A 19,799-nucleotide genomic window follows, 5' to 3' on the forward strand; every position below is an offset into this window, starting at 1 on the left:
CACTAGAGCTGGGGCTTTTTTGGCCCTGGCTCCAGTCTGGTGGAATTCTCATTGCAAAGGGAAAATTGCTTCTGCTTGCCCACACGGGGATGGGGTAGACATGAAAGGGGATGGTAAGTAAAGCGGGATTGCCACTTAAGGATGCCCAAAGGCACATGCCAGGCAAGTCAAAAGAGAGAGACAGTGTGGATGTGTTTCTATGCTAATGCTAGAAGCCTCCAAGTGAAAATGGGGGAGTTACAGCGCATTCCTGAGTCGAATGGCTGCACCGGTCATAGGAGGCTGTGCTCCCCTCAGGGCCAAAACCTCCTCGCGGCAGGAAAAGTCTGTGCAACCCTTCAAAGTAAAAAAGGGGCATTCCTGGCCCGAAAGGGCTTTGGAGGCCACCTAAAGGTAGCTCCTCCCCCAGCCTGGTGCCGGAACGCTCTGGGAACGCCCTCCCAGGGATTGCGCACAGAATTGCGCCATCTGGACGCCGGCGCGAGGCTGTGCCGGCATCCCTGGGCTGAGCAGCCAAAGCAGCACAGGAGGACGGCGTCTGGGCCTCCCTGCCAGCATCCGGGCGGCTTAGCGTGGTGTAAGTGGGACAACCACTGGCGGCCGTCCCACTTACGCCAGCGCATCCCCTTTTTTGCCTCCTGAGCTTTTGGCGAAAGAGCTCAGGAATGCGCTATTACAGTGCATGGCTTTAAGGGAAAACAGATATAGTGAGCATTACAAAAACCTGATGAAAGGGAAAGAACCAGTGGGATATGGTCATCCCTGGATACAAACTCTATAGAAATGACAAGGAAGGGTGTACTGGAGGGGGTGTTGCTATGTATATTAAGGAAGGCATAGTGTCTAATAAGGTAGAAACCATAAAAAGGGCAAACTCATCCACAGAATACATGGGTGGGGCAGAAATTTAAAAAATAAAATAGTATCAGTGACCTACACCAGAGATATAAGAACAGTCCTTCTGTATTAGACCAAATGTCCATCTAGTGTAGTCTCTTGTTTCCTTCATTGTCTAACTAAGATGCCTCAGGGAAGCCCAAATCAGGGCAAGAAGGCAAATTCTATCATTTGCAGTTTCCCTCCCCAGCAACTGGTGTTACACACAGACTGCTTCTGAACCTGTAGGTTCCATTTAGCAATCATGGCTAACACCGCTGATACATTTGGAGAGCAATCCCAAGCAGGTCTGATCAAGGGGCTTACTCCCAGGAAAGTGTTTTTTGGATTGCATTCTTAATCTCCAATGAATCGGTCTTGCTCCCTTTTAAAGTAGTCTTAGTGGATGATTATCACATCATGGTAGCAAAAAACTGAAACACAACTTTTAACCCCAAGCTATCCACAGCCATTTCACCCCAAAGACCCCTCTTCCTTCCTTCCCCACAACCAGGATTTATGGTTCTCAGTTTTATGCTCCAGGCTGGCCTGATATATACATGTGTGTGTGTGTGTGTGTGTGTGTGTGTGTGTATGGCACCATATGTGTGTGTGTGTTTGTGTATATATATGTGTGTGTATGTGTGTGTGTATATATATATATTTCTCCACATTTATGAATGACTCAGGAGCCTGATATCTCACTATATCTTTGTGCAGCTTCATAAATTACTCTCTTTGATTCCTCCACCCTCTATACATGTTAATCGGACTTTGAGCCTTCCACCATTAGCTGGGTATTATGAACCATTATGATGATCTCACTGGGATGAAACCATGCGACACATCATTCAACTGATTTCCGTCGGGGCAAGGAAACAGATTTGGTGAATCGGGAGGAAGCATGCTCTGTTGGTCAGCAGAACCTGTCTCTTTTAAAGTAAGCTGTAATGAAAGAGGCAGCCCTCTGCATTCCCCACCCCGAGGTGTTATCTCCCTAAAATCTTCCACAGCTTAGAGCATGGATAAGCACATTGCTAAGTGATTGAATCATGACACACCATTTATCTCTATATTATGACATTTTCATTCCACCCTTTCTCCAATTATAGGATGGGGGAGACTTGTCTTAGCAGTAGTGCGTGCAAAGAGGATCTTGGGGTCTTACCAAACACTGAACATAAGTCAGCAGTGTGATGCGGTAGCTAAAAAGGCAAATGCAATCTTGGGCTGTATCAACAGAAGTATAGTGTCCAGAGCACGCAAAGCGATGGTATTGCTTTCCTCTGCTCTAGTTAGACCTCACCTGGAGTATTGTGGTCAATTTTGGGCACCACAGTTTAAGAAGGATGTAGATAAGCTGGAACATGTCCAGAGGAGGGCAACAAAGATGGTGAGGGGTCTGGAGACCAAGTCTTATGAGGAAAGGTTGAAGGAGCTGGGTATGTTTAGCCTGAAGAGGAGAAGACTAAGAGGTGATATGCTAACCATCTTCAAGTACTTGAAGGGCTGTCATATAGAGGAAGGTGCCGAGTTGTTTTCTGTTGCCCAGAAGGTCAGACCAGAACCGTCGGGTTTAAATTAAATCAAAAGAGTTTCTGTCTAGACATTAGGAAGAATTTTCTAACAGTTAGAGCGGTTCCTCAGTGGAACAGCCTTCCTCGGGAGGTCTCTTGCCCTGAAACCGACTTCCTCGGGAGGTGGTGAGCTCTCCTCCCTGGAGGTTTTAAAGCAGAGGCTAGATGGCCATCTGTCAGCAATGCTGATTCTATGACCTTAGGCAGAAGATGTAGCAATGGCCACAGGCATAGACAGCTTTTAAAGGAGATTGGATAGATTCATGGAGGAAAAATCTATCAGTGGCTACTAACCATGGTGACTAAAGGAAACCTCCATGTTTTGGAAGCAGTCAACCTCTGAATCCCAGTGCAAGGAGGCAACATCAGGGGAAGGCCTCAGTCTGTATGCCCTGTTGTTGGACCCCCAGAGGAAATGTTTGGCCACTGTGTGAGATAGGATGCTGGACTTCATAGGCCTTTGTCTGATCCAGCATGACCTTTCTTATGTTCTTATGAAGTGAACTAAATTGCAGCTTGGCCAGGTCCAAGCTGAGCTTCCCATTAAAAAGGTAAAGGTAAAGGTCCCCTGTGCAAGCACCGGGTCATTCCTGACCCATGGGGTGACATCACATCCCGACGTTTCCAAGGCAGACTTTGTTTGCGGGGTGGTTTGCCAGTGCCTTCCCCAGTCATCTTCCCTTTACCACCAGCAAGCTGGGTACTCATTTCAGTGACCTCGGAAGGATAAAAGGCTGAGTCTACCTCGAGCTGGCTACCTGAAACTGACTTCTGTCAGGATCGAACTCAGGTTGTGAGCAGAGCTTTTGACTGCAGTACTGCAGCTTAACACTCTACGCCACGGGGCTTCCCATTAGAGCACTGCAAAATGTCATTAGGGTTCAGATCAGCTTCTTCTTGACTGCCAGCAACCCTCCAGGGCTAGGGTTCCCAACCTCCAGGTGGGGCCTGGAGATCTCCCAGAATTACACCTCATCTCCAGATTACAGAGATCAATCCCCCTGGAGAAAATGGATGCTTTGGAGGGTGGGCCGTATAGCACTATACCCTGCTGAGATTCGTCTAGCTAATCTCCATTGTGTCACCCTAAGGTGATTTAATCAGCTCTCTGAGCCATCCCAGCAATCAATCAGTATTCAAGAAAATGGTCCAGGAATTCTCTTGGGTCCTGACGATTCATCAAACCTCTCCTATCTTTTTGTTCAGACCCCGGTACAGCAAACAATTCTTTGTCTCTAGCTTTCCTGCCCGCTTACCTCATACCACCCCGGGACCCATTTTGGGATATACTGTAAATATTGGTCTTTTGGACAGTCACGGGGTGTGTATTCTGGATCTGGGAATGCACCCCCACTTGTGTGGGGGCTCTTCCTTTGCTCCTGGAAACACTGGTCATTTTCCTCTTCAGCGCTGCTTTTGCTGAATGTCCCTTCAAGACTGGTAACTATCACCCATCCCTGAAACCCTATCCAACTTCCTCTCTTTTCTCTTAGTTAGCTTTTGTATTACTTGTGTGTGCATATTCATTGACTAAAGCATATTTCTTGTTCTACCATTCTTTATTCTATCATAAAACCCATTTAAAGGTACAACCACCTTTTCATTTGAGAGTTTTCACCCAAGATTATCCTGGTATACAGAGGTTATTGATCCCAGTTTACCCCCTTGCACTCTGTCTCCCCAGCTAATTCCCCCACTAAAGTGGAGACCGCCTATTTAGGGTAACAGTATAAGAAGTGGTAATCTCCTGAGAGGGAACAAACCTTCAAACATCTGGAAGCTTCTGGACTCAGCTCCATTGACCCTGCTCCCCAGAAACCCTTGCATTTTGTCACCTAACAGTTGCTTGCATGATGCATCCGGTTTCCTGTCACCAAAACATTTACAGTGCATTATGCACGCCTTATGCCATAAGTGCATGGCTTGTGTGCAAAGGCCTTAGTGTTTATAGCCATCCAATAAAGCGCCTGAAGGTCAACGTGAGAGGCAGGTGCCCCCTACTCAGCCTCTGACACAAACACGGTCCGTAAATCAGGAATATTGATAGGGCGGCTTTTCACGCCTCTCCTGCCTGCAGATGTTGTTTGTGTTCCTTTCAAGTACCAAATGAGCCTCCCCCCACCCAATTTGCAGTGTTTGTTGATTTGATGGGCTGCTGCCCTGCTAATAGCCTTTAAAACATTTTGATTGATGAGATCTCTCTCGTTTTTTCCTGCAGAAAGAGCAGGCGAGTCGCTGGCAGTGTTCCCCTTTTGCATACCTGGCACATTACAGAAGAAGTAAACAAGCAGCGAATCTTGCCATTTAGGAGCAGCGGTCACAGCCCAAGACACCTCCACACTTAACTAAGAACCATTTATTGTCAAGTACTACGGGAAAGTTCCAGGGCAAAGCTGAGACTGATACAATCGAATAACACAACGGTCTTATTCTAGCTTGTGCTTCTTGGTTCTTGCTGTTGAGGTCTGGCTCCTTCGGGATCCTTCGGATAAAAGTAGCCCAGCCCACAACTGAAAGCAGTCTTAATATCGCCAAAACACCGTGCTGCAAAACTGCTAGAAAGCTGCTGGAAATGGGTCATTCTGACAAGACGATTCAACCATAAAGCACACCGCTGAAAAAGATAGCTAAGATGCAACACTACAGGAGCCCTATTGGTCATTATTTCACTGGGCCAGTAAATAAAACTATATTGTCTAACTAGTCCTGAAAATCTAGTAAACAGCAAAGACAGCCTGGTAAAGCTAATTCACTATTGGTCTCCACCCTTACCTCTGGGCTCACTGAGACCTTCCCCTTGTATCCCAGAATGCCCTCTAAGCCCACAGCTGACCAGGTTCTGTCATGACCCTATCCTTGATTCTGCCATTTGAATTTTAATAGATGGGGGCTTTCTGCTTGTATTCATGATGGGTAGAAATTGGCAATATCTCTATTTTTCCATTGCTGGTCTTGTGACACAGAAATTGTCACCTTTTCTACTCAGGAAGGTATCAGTAGAGTTGCCAACTTGGTTAACTCTTCAGCATCCTCCTGGCCGCTGTCTGATAGTGCAATTATTATACCTTCTTTTAGTCCCACCCTCCCCCTTTGCCCACCCAGCCACAGCTCATGGATGAGACAGGTACCTTCTGGGCAATGGTGATGCTTCTCGGATTCCCCCACACCTGAGAGCTGCTGTGCAGGGAATCCTCATGTATCCTGCCTTCTTTGGGATGATATAACTGCTTACACATAGGCAGGGGGGATCACTGTTGCATGAGAGCTGCTACCACCAAACCACAGGGAGGGGGCATGTCTCAGTGGTAGAGCATCTGTTTGGCATACAGAAGGTCCCAGGTTCAATTTCCCAGCCTCTCCAGCTGAAAAGGGCCAGGCAGCAGGTCCTGAAACCCGGAGGGCTGCTGCCAGTCTGAGTAGACAATACTGATGTTGATCAACCAAATATTCAGAATAAGGCATCAAACAGAGAGACTTTCTTTTTCCAGCCCCTCCTCAAGTTGATCCAAGACACTGTTTGAGAGTCACCCCTCTGGAGGTTGTCAGGATGGGGAAGGTATAAGCAGTTCTTGCCAGCAAGATCATACAGGAAAGGTACAACACGGGAAACATCTCCATCACTAAATTGTGTCAAAATACAGGAACCTGACAGTTGTCACACACATTCTACCACTCTTGTTCTGGCTGCAACATCCAATATTGATTCAGCCTGGATTGTCTTCCAGTCCAAAAGGACCTTTCCTCCTCTACCCACCCCCCAACCAGTATGATCCCAACCTGGGATCTTGAAAGCAAGCTGTAATGTAGAGCCAGTAGTCCATCCAGAATCTCTTCCGCTTTCAGTTGGTTCTGAGATCAGTGCTTCAGGGCCGCATACTGGATGCTCTCCTCTGATTCCGAGTCGGTCTCTGGAGTTCTGTAGGTGGGACGGGGCCGTGGGGCCAGGTTCACCAGGGAGGAGTAATGCAGCTCCTCTTCATTCCCGGCCACCATGTTCTCATAGTCATGCTTGGTGTCCCCCTGGAACAGAGGAAGACAACGTTTTAGCCTGGTTAAAGAGCTTCCCCTCCCCCTCGCAAAAAGGTTCCTTGGTGTGGTCTTGGTTATAGATGATTTCACAGTTCTCATTCCTACTGTTTTGATGCCCCAAATTCCTATTTCAAACTGACTTCTCCCTTACACAAATTGAAACGATGATGTCTCATTTTCATGCCATTTTTTCGTTTCCTCGCACTGAATTTTTCAACAGTATTCATCTATTAGTTCTTGGAATTAGCAAAGTCTAGCATGCAAAGAAATGAGAAGACCCTCCAGGGGGCGGGCAAGTGGACAGCTAGGTAGGAATGTAAGGTTAGGGACCTTCCGTCCTCTTTATGTGTCACCTCTTGTCTGTCCTTAGACTGATGCTCTCAGGGGCAATTTTCTCCTTCTCAGAAGCTCACTCTCTCCCTCTCCTCTTAGTCAGCAAGGAAGCTAGAGCAGGGGTGTCAAACTCAATTGTTATGAGGGCCAGATATGACATAAATGCCACTTGGTTGGGCTGGGACATGCCTTGCCAGCCCAAATCGGGGGGGGGGGGGGCTGCCTTGGCTGGCTCACCGGCCAGATAAGAACTCACCAGGGGTCGGATCCATCCCGCGGGCCTTATGTCTGACACCCCTGAGATAGAGGCTATCTATAACTATTAGCTTTCCTATCTATAATGTAGTTCCCTAATAAACGTTTACTTTATCTTTAATCAGAGTGTCTGCCACTTTTCTGCGTACTCGCACTCTTCCGACATTAGTAAACGAACATTCTATGTATATTATATGTACAAATGGTGTACATAGCATTCATAAAAGGCATATTGAAAGCTTTCGGCATGAGTACACAACACAACCAAACGTACAGAGCAAAGCAGAGAACAAAATAAAATAGGGATCAGGAGTTCTGTTATGTTAAATGAACAATATTGAATTCAAACAGCTGATTAAAGTGGAAAAAGAAATTTTGTAACCTTTTGAAATTCTCCAAACTTTGCAAAACTTGAAATTTGGATTTGTGGCCACCATTTGTCAGATGGTATCCCATATTACCTTACATATCAGTGGTCAAATATCTTCCAATATTCAGTGTGTGTGTGTAAAGTACCATCAAGTCGCAGCTGACTTATGGCGACCCCTTATGGGATTTTCAAGGCAAGAGACTAAAAGAGGTGGTTTGCCAGGGCCTTCCTCTGCATAGCAACCCTGGTATTCCTTGGTGGTCTCCCATCCAAATGCTAACCAGGGCTCACCCTGCTTAGCTTCTGAGATCTGACGAGATCAAGCTAGCCTGACCATAGTTGTAGTGTAATGAAGAGTGATTCCCAATGTCAGTAAGCTGCATTCACTGGGCTGTAGTGGTGGGAATGGAGGATTGTATGTTTCAGCTCAACACAGCTGAGACGTGGATCACATTTTTCCATATGGACAGGCAATGGCCTACACTGTTTTCAGGCATTTCATCATATGGACTAGCAACTTGAACTCTTAATGCAAAAAAATGGAAGTTCAATTTCTCATGCCCCGTAGCTGTTTTTCTCCTCGGCTACAGTTTCTGCTGCTGCTTTGGAAAAGAAAAACGTTTTCTAGTTTGGAAAAAACTATTAATGCAAGCATGATTTTTTGTTTGTTGGTTGGCTGTTTTGGTCCCCATAGTTTCTCTTTGTTCCAACAGTTTCCAAAGCTGGCCAGAAAGAGCACAAGATTCCCTTCGATCGTCATCTCAAATCTTTTAATCTGTCAAATTGTCATGAAGCTGATAAAAGCACTAAGAAGCCAAATTGTGGGGGGGGGGGGGGAGTCAGATGACAAGCTCGGAAGAAGAGCTTATCGTAAGAAGCCGAGGCCCCTGGGGCTGCTATGCTCTGTAGAGATTCTATCTGAGCCGTGAAAAGGAAACATATTTTTATCTTATTTAGACAAATGGTTGTTATTTTGAGGACAAAGTTTTCATGCAAATCGATAGGAGGGAATCGGAAAAGAGGAACTTGAGTCACAACAGAAGGGCTTAGTATGCCTGGCTGCTTTAAGCTGGGATTGAAGGCTAAAAATAAGAAAGAGGCATTTGCGTGTCATTCTGAATCTTTCCGTTCAATAACGCCTCTGATTCTCCCGAGCGCCGAATGCTTGGCTTCTATATTTTTGACTTGAATGACATGTTTTTCACACAGGTTGAATAATGCACTTATTTATGCATGGTCGCTTTAACCTCCTTTATTCCCTGTTTCAGCTAGGATCATATTTTTCAGTATACACGCTAGCTCATTCCTTAGAAGTTCAACGCTGTTTCGACGCAAAATGAACCCGGCTTTTCCCATTCCTCTTCTGGCCCAAATTAAACCATTCATCCTGGCTCATTCTGGAGTCACAGAGTGAGCATACTGCATTAGGGGGGAACACAGAAGATTGGCTTCTCTCACAGCCAATCACGAAGCAGTGTGTAAAGAAGCGGGGATTCAAGTGCTTCCTGCTTCCTGCTACCTCGGAGCTCTTTCTGAGCAAAAGAAAGGCTTTTTTCAAATGAGGCTTGGATTTCTCCCCCCTTCCTTTCAGGTTGCTCCGCTTTTGTTGTTGTTGTTGTTCTTAAAATGCTTTTTTATGCAGCAGTTGGGTTTAAGGGGAAGGAAATCTTCTCTCACGGTAAGCCAATTATAGAGCAGCATTTAAAGGGGTGGGACTTGATTTGAGCTTGGGAGACTGTTTTTCTGTATTCATGGTTTGATTAGCACACAGTTTCATCCCTGATCATTCAAGCCAATGCATACAATTTCCCCCAACCCGGGTTACTTTAATGTGCAATTAACCCAGGTCCAAGCAGGGAGATCCAGCCCATGCATAAAAGATCTACATTGACACTGAACCCCTTGCATTGGCCTCTCTCTTTCTTTATATCTGCTACCAAGGGAGGCAGAAAGAGCAGGCACTGAGGTAAGGATTCTGTGCTGCAACCCTGAGAACAGTGGCTTAAATTTAATGTGTACCTTTGAGAGGGCCCCATGTTTCTTTACCACACTGTAGACCACCTCTTCATTTGAAGGATCCAGTGCAACTCTTGGAGCAGTGACTCTGTAAAGGAACCACAGATTCTGATCATAAAGGAACTGTGAAAGGAAAGAAGGGCTCGTATTGAGTTAAACATTTATATCCCACTTTTATTTTCAGATTTGCAGACACGCAAATAAAACATGCTACCTTATACTGAGTCAGACCCTTGGTCTATCAAGGTCAGTATTGTCAACTCTGACTAGCAGCGGCTCTCCAGGTTCTAAGATCGAGGTCTTGCGCATCACTTACTGCTTTTTGACTGAAGATGCCAGGGACTGAACTTGGGACCTTCTGCATGTAAAGCTGATGCTCTACACCACTGAACCCTTGCCCCACTTCTTCATTTCTATATATATTGTGTGTGTAAAGTGCCGTCAAGTCACAGCCGACTTATGGTGACCCCTTTTGGGGGTTTTCATGGCAAGAGACTAACAGAGGTGGTTTGCCAGTGCCTTCCTCTGCACAGCAACCCTGGTATTCCTTGATGGTCTCCCATCCAATTCCAAATACTAACCAGGGCTGACCCTGCTTAGCTTCTGAGATCTGACGAGATCGGGCTGTACCATGCTGTCTTCCCTCCTATTTCTATATATTACATGATGACAATACCCACGGACCCTATCTTTCTGTTCTACCCTGTGAGGTAGGCTACACTGTGAGAGTGCTTCATAGCTAAGTGAAGACTGGAAGTGAAGACCTAGTCATAATTCTGCCCTCTAGCTATTTAATCGCACTGGCTTCTGTGACCTGAATTCTACTATGGAAGAGGGAATTTTGGCAAGGGCCACTTTCAGCTGAGAAAAGCCACGCTTAGAATCTGCAATCCTCTGTTGGCATCCTGCCACCTGACCACTCGATTAACATTTTCTCATAACCTTCTGTCAACCACCTCTCCATTGGTAGGGTTGCCAACCTCCAGGTGGTGGCTGGAGATCTCCTGCTTTTACAACTGCTATCTAGCCGATAGAGATTGGTTCACCTGGAGAAAACAGCCTCCTCAGGCTTTGGTAATTGGACTCTATGGCATTGAAGTCCCACCCCTCTCCAAACCCTGCCCTCCTCAGGCTCCGCCCCAAAAATCTCCAGGTATTTCCTAACCCGGAGCTGGCAACCCTATACATTGGGGTTGGAATGTCCTCACTCCCTACCTGGAATAATCATCTTGCTCCTCGGAAACGCCAGGGGGGAAGCGAAGCGTTGCGTAACAGACGGCTTCTTCTGCACCGTTGTTCAGGAAGGCAAGGGAGTTGACAGCTCCCCTGTGAGCTCTGCTGTTGCTCAGCATTTCTGGCTTGGGCTAAGGCACGATGCAACACAATGTTTACTCCCTTGCATGGGAGGTATCAATTTATTGCATACGGATAAACTATTGGCCTCATTTGCCAGCCCATCAGATGGAAAGGAAGGCCAGACTCCTGTCCCTTTAGTAGGCATAGAGAAATAGGATATGAGCAGGAGGAACTTGGTGTACAGGGTATTATTTACAATTCAGCTCTACTGTTGGAGTCAACAGGGGGAAATTCCTGTCTAGTTTTGGTGGGCCTCAGCAAATTAATTCTGCTACTACAGTGGCCATGTTAGGGAAATCAGGGTTACCAACCTCAAGGTAGGGCCTGGCATTCTCCTGGAGTTACAGCAGATCTCCAGATGTCAGAGCTCAGTCCTCCTGGAGGAAATCACAGCTTTGGAGGACAGACTTTATGGTATACCATAGAGTCTGGGAGAAACCAAAGTCCTAGAGGGACATCACATTCCTACTGAGTTTTGCCCCCTCCCCAGATTCCACCCTTGTGAGCAATGGCCCCAAACCTCCAGGAATTTTCCAAACAAGAGCTGGCAACCTGGGAAACCAGTGCCTGCTCTGCTACTTGTAAAACAGCACAGCATATTCCCCCTCCAAGCTGTAACTGAAGCTGAAAAATGGAATACTTCACCTTCCGCACAAAAAACGAGCCAGACCGCTCTGTTCTGGCAGCTCCGGGACCCCTCTTTTTCTTCCTGTGCATGTTGAAAGAGAAAAGCTTCCCATTGACTTGTGAGAAATTCCAAATACTGCTGAAAAGACTGCCTCCCTCCAGTGAAAAATGCCGGAACAGTTGCAATGTCTAGCGTGCAAAGGAATTGAGAAGAAGACCCAGCAGAGGGCGGGCAAGTGGTCAGTGAGATACAGCTAGAGACCTTTCCCTGCGAGGTCGGTCAGCCAGCAAGCTTCCATGACAGAGTGAGGATTCAAACCTGGGTCTCCCAGATCCTAATGTGGCACTCTAACCACTGGTTTTCTTGGGGTTGGGGGCTGCTGTTGAATGGCAGTGAGAAGCCAGTCCTGGGTGAGTCATGCAAGTCGCACGGTAGCAACTGCCTGCCTCCAGTAAGTCCCCTCTTACAGGGAGTGAGGATTTAAACTTGGGTCTACCAAGTCCTAGCATGGCACTTTAACCAATATACCATACTGTCTCTCTGGTGCATCTAGCTGTCCCTTTAATATAAGTTTGATCTACAACAATTATCAGGCGACGTCATTTAGCCTTAGCCCAGGAAAAGCTGCAACTGCCAGTTTATGTATACCAAACTTCTACTCAAGGGAAGGGACAATTTTTTCCTGCTCACTTGGCAACTGTACCTGAGAGAGGACCATGGGGAATGAACAGTAATGACTGCCCTGCTTACCCAGCTTCATTTTATTTCATATATTGCCTTTAATAGCAGCAGAAATTCATCAGGGGAAGTTTGGTATGGCGATACAGTGAAGGAGGAAGGACCCTTTTGGCAAACTGAACTTCAGCCTGCGGTTCAAAGAGCATTGCGTTTCTTCGATGCAGTGGGCAGCCCGCATGTGAACTGCTTCAGACACAATGGGCTGGATCCAATTTCATAAACGGTGGACACTTTCCCCAGGCACAATGAGTCTTCCCCTGATGCAAGACACCTTTACATTTTTTAAAATCTATAATGTTGAAAGTATTTTATCCTATGCACCTTGTGCTCAAGACCTCTGGTCAGATGAGCCTGAAATAAAAGGAAAGGAATGGATCCACAGACCCTATGGTTTCTCATTGTGTTGTCCTGCAGCCAAGGAAGCCAGCAGAATTGAGAATCCTTGGAAATATCACCAGGTAAAGATCTCTCTGCCCTGACTTGGATGGCCCAAGCTGGTCCAATCTCATCAGAAGCTAAGCAGGGTCAGCGCTGGTTAGTATTTGGATGGGAGACCACCAAGGAATACCAGGGTTGCTGTGCAGAGGAAGGCATTGGCAAACCACCTCTGTTAGTCTCTTACCATGAAAACCCCAAAAGGGGTCGCCATAAGTCGGCTGAGACTTGAAGGCACTTTACACACATACAAAGATCTCTCTGCCCTGTCTTGGATGGCCCAGGCTGGTCCAATCTCATCAGAAGCTAAGCAGGGTCAGCCCCTGAATGGGAGACCACCAAGAAAGTCCAGGGTTGTTACGCAGAGGCAGGCAGTGGCAAGCCACCTATGTTCGTCTCTTGGCATAGCGTGGCTGCAACTTGGTGGCCCTTTACACAGTCCAAGATTTCCCTCTATCAACATTTCCCCCATTCCCGGAGACAGAGAGAAAGAATATCACTTACCATGCCTTCAGAGCAAAGATGAGCACAGCCAAGATGAGGATCAAGCCTAGAATGATGCCAAGGCCCTTCATGCCATGCTTCAGCTTTGTAGCTCTGCTGTCTACACAACATAAGAAAGAGAACAGGTTTGCAAGGGCTGGATCCCAAAGCAGCTTTGGTTCTATGTGTAATGGCAGCTTGTGCTGACTCCAGCCAATGCTGTAAGCTCGCAATGGCAGAAGTTCATCTGGGAGCTGTTACCAACATCTCAGTCCAGAACTCAGGACTCAATGCTGTTATCTACTCACAGTACACAGAGAGCATCAGGTTCTGCGATTCCCCGGCAGAGATGCTGTTGTATGCTTTGCAGTGATAGTCCCCTGAATCTTTGACCTGAACATTTCGGAGAAGCAAGACTTGGTCATATTTCTTGAGCAGCTTTTCTTCATCTCGGTATAACTCAAAATTGTGAGGAGGTGGATTGGCGTCAGCTGCGCACAGAAATGAGACATCCATTCCTTCTGTCACGGACACCTGCCTCTCCAGAGACAGAGAGACATTGCGGGGTCCATCTGCCCAAAAGAAGAGAAACAACCATTCAATGTGTTGGGGTTTTCAGCTCCATTGCCAGGCAGACTGAATGGCAGAAAGACTGCATTCAAATCAGCCTGGTTACATTAATACATATATAAATACAGGAAGCTGCCCTCTACTCTCAAAGTTTATCATCAGTGTGTTCATGTGTGCACATGCTTTCTTGGGTCTTCAGGCCAGGTGAAGTGACCATAAAGCCTCTGTGTCCCTGTACTCCATCTCACTGGCAGGCAGAGCTGGGTCCCCAGGTAGGGATCTGAACCCAGGTCTCCCTAATCCAAGTACTATACCTCATTTGTTCACAAGCAGTTTTCATTTCAAGAATGGAGGACCAACCCCATTCTCTATTGGGCCATAGATATACCACTGGTGACACCAAAACTCTGGTATCTGGTGATACCAGAGACACCAAAACTTTGGGGGGGGTTGTCCTTACAGTAAGATAAGATAGGATGGTTAACTATAGGATAGAGCAAAGGAATCAGACTCTCAAAGTTTATCATCAGCTTATTCCAAATTTATTTCATTCTCTTACTCACAATAGACATACAGTGTAACTTGCTGGGATTGGGAAGTAGCCACACTGTTTGTGGCCTCACACCAGTATCTGCCAGAATGTGCAGAAGTCACACGATAGATTGTCAGCTCAGCAGCTGCAGAATCCACATGTTGCTGTGCCCCATCTTTGTACCACCTGTAGCTGAGGACTCTGGGGTTTGCCTTTGCCACATCACACCTCAGGTTAACATGATGGCCTTCCCTAATCGGTACTTTTGGGTCTTGCACAACTGTGACCCCTTTGGGGGCATCTGCAGAAAGAGAGAACAACATTTTCCATGAGGACACTGGACTTACCCAGGCACATGAATTCAGAAAAAAAATATACCCACTGGGGATATGCTACTCCGTGCTGATTCCACTTTAGAAATCCAGGTTGTACAACACATTTGTTGCTTAACATCTTGCTTTACGTTTGGTTCAGGAGCCCAGCCCTAAGCATCCACCATTTTTTGTATGCCAACAGTAGATTCTTTCTTCTTACATAATCATCATTTTCTACAAGTGCCGTAAAAGTTCTCCAAAATCATTTGGTTGGAATGGTCTTCCTGAGTCAGTTGAACCAGACAATAGACCACAATTCACATCCCAAATCTTTCATGAAATGCAATGGTATGAAACACTTGACTTCCACACCATGCTATCTACCGACCAATGGTCTTGTGTTGCAAATATCACACCAACAGTGGTTCATCTCCCATACTGGCTTTTGCCACGTGTTCAGCCTGTCATTCCCTGCACTTTCCACATAAATAAGAAGAGGAGCTGCAGAATCTGTGCACTTGTTCAGATCAGCTGCACTGAATTAATGCACCTTCCTCCTGTTATCTCCCCTACCCCTGCTATGAACATTTTCTATTTACCAGTGAATAGTATTTCTGAGATTACAAGAAGTAAAATAAAACGGCATTACTCACAGTGTATATCCACAGTGACTGATGGAGATGAACCACATTTTACGGTATTGCAGGCTTCACATCTGTAATCATCAGCCTTTTCTAAATTTGCAGGGAAGGTCAGCAGGTTTCCTTGACTTGATAACACAGAGCGAGCCTTATACCATTTATACCAGATATTATCACTAGGGTTACTGTGACCAAATGAACAGTTTAGCGTAACTGTGTCTTTCTCCTTTATGGGCAGTCTGTCTCCTGTATGGGCATTTTCAATGGCAAGCTGGACATTTTTGGGACCATCTGGAAAGTAAGATCAGAGAGTTCCTTAATGGAGAAGGCAGGTGGCAAAGATGTCACACTGAACGTGCATTGTAAAAAAATCAACAAAAATAGTCAAAGTTGTATATCAGTTCCTATTACTACATTTTTTAAGAAATATACATATTTATATAAAAATAGAATACAAAGAAATAATAAAAGGAAAATAAAAATTTAAAAAAACATAACTTGACATTTATAATTGCATCCATTACATCAGAAGAAAAGGTAAAAGTATAATAGATTATAAGCAATGCACTATAAAACAGCACTAGTACTTATAAGCAGTATATGATATAATAATGATGATAAACAGTGATCATTTCACTAATCTTAACTTAAATCTTAAGTATTCTGCATGATGCTTATTAAACACAATATTTAAATTAAGCAATATTATAAAATGAATTGCAAAATATAATATATAAAACCACTTGAAATAATAGTAAATTTTATATATTTCTAATAGTGTTCCCTAAATTTTAAAAAGTTTTTTTGATTCCCTTTTTTACATTTTTCAATACACAATGTCAATACAGTTTTTAAAGAATAGTGTAATATTCTTTCCATTTGTCTTGGAATTCTTTGATTGTTTTTTTGTTCACATAATTTGTCAATTTTGCCTTTATTGCATATTTAGCCAGTTTATTCTCCCAGTCTTCTCTAACAGGGCACTCTTCTGCTTTCCATTTTACTGCTGATATGGCTTTGGGTGCCATTATCACAGTTCTTCCTGGGTTTTTGGAATATTTTTTGGTAAAATGACTGATAACATAGTTTTAGCTTCTGTTAGGGCTGTCGATTCGGTTCGGCCCGAACTGAAAAAAAGCTGAATTTCCCCTGATTCGGCGGTTTTTAGTTCGGGACGAACCGAATTCAAAAATGGTGGGAACACGGGGGAGCCGAATTCAGCGAGTTCGGGAGTTCACGAATAAATTCGGCAAATTCGGGGCGTCAGTAAGCAGCATAACCGTCAGTAAGCAGCATTCTCCTCCCCCGGCCAATCGGTGGCCAAGCTGGGTCTTCTTCTGGCCAATCAGTCAGGATTGAGTATTGGAGGAATCAGCTGCTGCGCGGCCCAGCCAGGGGGAGAGAGAGAGAGAGAGAAATCCTTGTGGGGGTGCTTGTGTACATTTGCTCCTTTCCGTGGCTGCAGGGGGCGCATTTTTGGGGGTAGAGACCCCAAACTTTCAGCGGAGCTTCAGACGAGCCTTCTTAAAAGACCCCCAAGTTTTGTAAACATTGGGTCAGGGGGTCCCGAGATATGGGCTCCACCCCTTTTCCCTCCCCCCTTTTCCATTTTCGTGGCTGCAAGGGGTGCTTTTTTGGGGGTGCAACCCCCAAACTTTCAGCATAGCTTCAGACGATCCTTCTTAAGAGACCCCCCAAGTTTTGTAAAGATGGGGTCAGTGGGGGCAGAAATATGGGCTCCCCCCTTTTCTCTTTCTGTGGCTGCAGGGGGTGCATTTTGGGGGGTGCAGCCCCCAAACATTCAGCATAGCTTCAGACAAGCCTTCTTAAGAGAGCCTCCAAGTTTTGTAAACATTGGGTCAGGGGGTCCTGAGATATGGGCTTTCCCCTTTTCCCTATTGGGATGAATGGATGACCCGATGCTGTATGCATCTCCAGAGTGGCAAATCCAAGGCAAACCTCCCGTGCTTAAATAGGATCATATTGGATTACCCAGCCATCCCAGCCCCTCCTGATGGAACAGAAGACAGCCACAGTAAGACCCCTTTGGGGACTTTATTCTATAATTTTTCTCCTGTGTGTGTGTGTGGGGGGGGGAAGCAGAGTCTGTGTGTGGGGGGGGAGGGAGAAGTTTCTGTGGGTGGGAAGGAGCCAAAGGGGGCTTTCGCCCATTCTGTCTGGGGTGTGTATGCACCCTCGAGTCTCTCTCTCCCTGGTTTGAGGGGGGGCTTCAGTTGTGTGTCCTCAGGTTTTCCCTCATTCATAAGATTGGTTAGGTCTATTTTGATGCTTGCTCAAAACTGGTTTTCAATTGGTGACTTAAAGAATGCATTTGCCTGGTCCCAAGTCCCATGCAAAAGGGGAAACTCCACCCCCTCCTGCTCATTATGCATTGCTAGCTGCCTCTGTCCCTTTCCATGGTTTGCAAACTCCCAGGTGTTTGCATGGTTGCAAAGGTGTTGCTTTGCAGTTGTGTTGCTTTGCAAACTTCTTAGCACCTGCCCCGCCCTTGCTCTCAGCTCTCAGCTGTTTGTCGGGGCTGGGAGTTTTGTGCGTGGGCGACAAGCTCTGCTCAGAGATGCACATTAAGGGTGGGGGGACCCCTTTCAGGGCCCATATCTTAGCCCCCACTGACCCAATCTTTACAAAACTTGGGGGATCTTGCAAGAAGTGTCCTTTGAAGCTCTGCTAAAAGTTTGGGACCTCTACACCCAAAAATGCCCCCCCTGGAGCCACGGAAAGGCGCGGTTGTGTTTTTAATGGCTTTATTCGGCCGAATTTTTTTCCCGAACTTTGAATTTGCGCCGAGTTGCACGGACCCGAAGTGGGGGAGTTCGGACTTCGGCATATCCCGAACCCAGACGGGCTGAATTCAGCCGAATTCGAACTATACCGAATTTTTTTTTTCAACAGCCCTAGCTTCCATAGCAAATTTAATCTTTAAAATTTTCTGAATTTCAGCATGTATTTCTTTCCGGTACTTTAAATTTTTTTGACATGCCCACCACATATGGTAAAAAGTACCGTTCATCTCTTTACATTTCCAGCATTTCCCTTTATAGCTCCTATCCATCATCTTGATGTCCTTTGGAGTAATATACCACAGATAAAACATCTTATACCAATTTTCTTTTAGTGATTGACTGGCTGAGATTTTATATCTTTTGTCCATAAGGATTCCCATTGTTGGGAGGATATTTCTTCCTCAAAATTTTGCATCCATCTAACCATACATTTCTTGACTTGTTCTGTTTCTGTATCATACTGAAGTAACAGCTTATAGATCCATCCTAATAAGTCATGGGTTCTCAATGAGGGGGGAATTCCCTCCCAGGGGGGATTTTAGGGTTCCAGGGGGGGGGGAATTGGGACCACTATTCAGCAAAGTGTGCTGCCCTTTAGATTATGTACAATGTGTAAAATTGTAGTTTGTTTTTAATTTAATCTGTGACATTCAATAAAGTCTATGACTATCTTGGGAAGGGGGGAATTATATTCTGAACAATTGTGAAACAGGGCAATGGAGCAAAGAAGGTTGAGAACCACTGTAATAAGTGATCCTTGTGTTGCAATATTATCCTTTCCAAGTCAGTCAATTCCCTTTTTACTCCTCCTGACATATGAATATCCTTTTTTAATCTTGAAACTGATTGAAAGTGTAACACCCATTGTATATTTTGCCGTCATCTTTTGCCAAGCTTCCCCCTTGAAAATTTATCATATTTCCATATGTTATATAATCATTATTGTTTCTCACATGTTTATCATAATATGCTTCTATGGGAGACATTAATGGTGATATTGGAGGACTAACTCTTCTTCAAATAAATCCCCAAATTCTAAATAGTCCATCTCTAATTATGTGGCTTCCATTTTTAGCCCATTTCAGAGCCTTGCTGTGGCCAGGGACGGTGTGGCTGAGGTGTCACCACAGCACCTCCAAAGAGGTTAGGATTTCCTGGCCTCTGCAAGGTGAAAAAAAGCCTTTTAAAAAACAAATTTTTGAAAATGGAGAAAATAGCCCCATTGAAAACAGCGATGCTGTGCCAACAAAAAGCTGGCACAGCTGTTTCTGAAGGGGGCATTCCCTGCCTGAAAGGGGTTAGAAGGCTTCCTACTGGCAGCTCCACCCCCCCCCCCCAGAATGCCCTGGGAACACCTCCCAGGACGCCGGCGTGGGCACTTGCACCAGCAGGACGCTGTCAGAAGGCCGAGCCAGCATCTGGGCACCACGCTGCTGCAGCAGTCCTGAGGGGCCAGAACAAGTGGCACTATGCCGGCGTCCCTCTCCAGGGTCCTTGGCAGAGATCTTGCACATCACCTTCTACCTGGTCCTTGGCAGAGATCTTGCACATCACCTTCTACCTGGTCCTTTCAACTGGAGATGTCAGGGGTTCCAGTTTGCACAGCGAAAGGTGCACGGGCGCCGGTGTAGGGCTCTAGTCTCCTCCTAAACCCATTTGGCCCCTAGGCTCAGGAATGGGATGCTAGTATTGTGGGGGGGTTTCCTATTACTCCCTTGAAAGACATGACCATATTTGTGTAGAAAGTGTGGGCTCAGACTATTCAGAAACCTGTTTGAGACAGAACATAATCTAAACCAAGATAAAATCATAAAAACATTAAAAGTTAACAACAGTAGCTGA

This window comes from Euleptes europaea, chromosome 3, assembly GCF_029931775.1.
Source record: "Euleptes europaea isolate rEulEur1 chromosome 3, rEulEur1.hap1, whole genome shotgun sequence".
Lineage (NCBI taxonomy): Eukaryota > Metazoa > Chordata > Lepidosauria > Squamata > Sphaerodactylidae > Euleptes > Euleptes europaea.